This window comes from Arachis hypogaea, chromosome 12 (assembly GCF_003086295.3).
Source record: "Arachis hypogaea cultivar Tifrunner chromosome 12, arahy.Tifrunner.gnm2.J5K5, whole genome shotgun sequence".
NCBI lineage: Eukaryota > Viridiplantae > Streptophyta > Magnoliopsida > Fabales > Fabaceae > Arachis > Arachis hypogaea.
Genome location: NC_092047.1, coordinates 64544548 through 64546957, shown reverse-complemented (window position 1 = coordinate 64546957; position 2410 = coordinate 64544548). Strand labels below are relative to the sequence as shown.

Sequence of the window (2410 nt, the reverse complement as noted above, 5' to 3'; positions counted from 1 at the left end):
GGAGATGCAAGGAAGATGCTTGGTGACTTCATTTCACCTTCTTCTAACTTCTGTGGAAGGAGAATCTCAATTCCTACAATTGGAACAAACAACTTCGAGCTTAAGCCTCAATTAGTTTCTCTAATGCAGCAGAATTGCAAGTATCATGGACTTCCATTGGAAGATCTTCATCAGTTTTTAGCTGAATTCTTACAAATCTGTGACACTGTCAAGACCCATGGGGTTGATCCTGAGGTCTACAGACTTATGCTCTTTCCTTTTGCTGTAAAAGACAGAGCTAGGACATGGTTGGACTCACAACCTAAAGAAAGCCTGAAATCTTAGGAAAAGCTAGTCAATGCCTTCTTGGCAATGTTCTTTCCACCTCAAAAATTGAGTAAGCTTAGAGTGGAAGTCCAAACCTTCAGACAGAAGGAAGGTGAATCCCTCTATGAAGCTTGGGAAAGATACAAGCAATTGATTAGAAGGTGTCCTTCTGGCATGCTTTCAGAATTGAGCATCATATGCATATTCTATGATGGCCTGTCTGAACTGTCCAAGATGTCATTGGACAACTCTACTGGTGGATCTCTTCATCTGAAAAAGACTCCTGAAGAAGCCCAGGAACTCAGAAGAAAGGAGTTCTTGAGATTGATACTCTGAAGGCCATATTGGTTCAGAATAAAATATTAACTCAGCAAGTCAATATGATTTTTCAGAGTCTGTCTGGAATGCAAGCAGCAACAGGCAGTACTAAAGAAGCATCTTCTAAAGAATAAGCTTATAATCCTGAGAATCCTTGAATGGAAGAAGTGAATTTCATGGGAGATTTCTATGGAAACACTTACAATCCTTCATGGAGGAATCATCCTAACCTCTCATAGAAGGATCAATAGAAGCCTAATCAAGGCTTCAACAACAATAATGGTGGAAGAAATAGGTTTAGCAATAGCAAGCCTTTTTCATCATCTTCTCAGCAACAGACAGAGAATTCTGAGCAGAGTCTCTCTAGCTTAGCAGCCATAGTCTCTGATCTATCTAAAACCACACTAAGTTTCATGACTAAAACAAGGTCCTCCATTAGAAATTTGGAGGCACAGGTGGGTCAGTGGTAATGCGAAATTATTACTCAAGTTGTAAAATTTGTTGTTCATTCTCTCCCTGGCAATGGCGCCAAAACCTGGTGCACAACACCATGGTCCAAACATAACTTTACAACTTCGCACAACTAACCAGCAAGTGCACTGGGTCGTCCAAGTAATAAACCTTACGTGAGTAAGGGTCGATCCCACGGAGATTGTTGGTATGAAGTAAGCTATGGTCATCTTGTAAATCTCAGTCAGGCGGATATTAAATGGTTATGGAGTTTTCGAATAATAATAATAAATAAACAGAAAATAAGGATAGAGATACTTATGTAAATCATTGGTGAGAATTTCAGATAAGCGTATAGAGATGCTTTCATTCCTCTGAACCTCTGCTTTCCTGCTGTCTTCATCCAATCAGTCTTACTCCTTTCCATGGCAAGCTTTATGTAGGGCATCACCATTGTCAATGGCTACATCCCATCCTCTCTGTGAAAATGGTCCAAATGCTCTGTCATGGCACGGCTAATCATCTGGAGGTTCTCGATCATACTGGAATAGGATTCACCCTCCTTTTGCGTCTGTCACTAAAGTGTTTGTCAACTAGCTTGTTTGCATGTAGAACAGAAGTGTTTGTCAGGCACGCGTTCATAAGTGAGAATGATGATGAGCGTCACATAATCATCACATTCATCATGTTCTTGGGTGCGAATGGATATCTTAGAAGCGGAATAAGTTGAATTGAATAGAAAAACAGTAGTACTTTGCATTAATCTTTGAGGAATAGCAGAGCTCCACACCTTAATCTATGGTGTGTAGAAACTCTACCGTTGAAAAATATATAAGTGAAAGGTTCAGGCATGGCCGAATAGCCAGCCCCCATGATCTAAGAACTAAACGTCCCAAGATGATCAAAAAGATGTAAATACAATAGTAAAAAGTCCTATTTATACTAAACTAGTTACTAGGGTTTACATAAATAAGTAAATGACGTAGAAATCCACTTCTGGGGCCCACTTAGTGTGTGCTTGGGCTGAGCTTGAAGTTTACACGTGGAGAGGTCATTCTTGGAGTTGAACGCCAGTTTGTAACGTGTTTCTGGCATTGAACTCCACTTTGCAACTTGTTTCTGGCGCTGAACGCCAGACTACAGCATGGAATTGGCGTTGAATGCCAGTTTACGTCGTCAATACTTATTCAAAGTATGGACTATTATATATTGATGGAAAGCCCTGGATGTCTACTTTCCAACGCAATTGGAAGCGCGCCATTTGGAGTTCTGTAGCTCCCGAAAATCCACTATGAGTGCAGGGAGGTCAGAATCCAACAGCATCTGCAGTCCTTCT

General features: G+C 40.7%; 1 non-coding gene across 1 annotated transcript; it reads right to left on the bottom strand.

Moving 5' to 3' along the window:
* Positions 1-378: 378 nt before the first annotated feature.
* LOC112731032 (small nucleolar RNA R71) lies at positions 379-482 on the bottom strand. The gene has a single exon (XR_003166828.1). It is a non-coding gene; the product is annotated as a small nucleolar RNA R71 (small nucleolar RNA).
* Between the last annotated feature and the right edge of the window lie 1928 nt (positions 483-2410).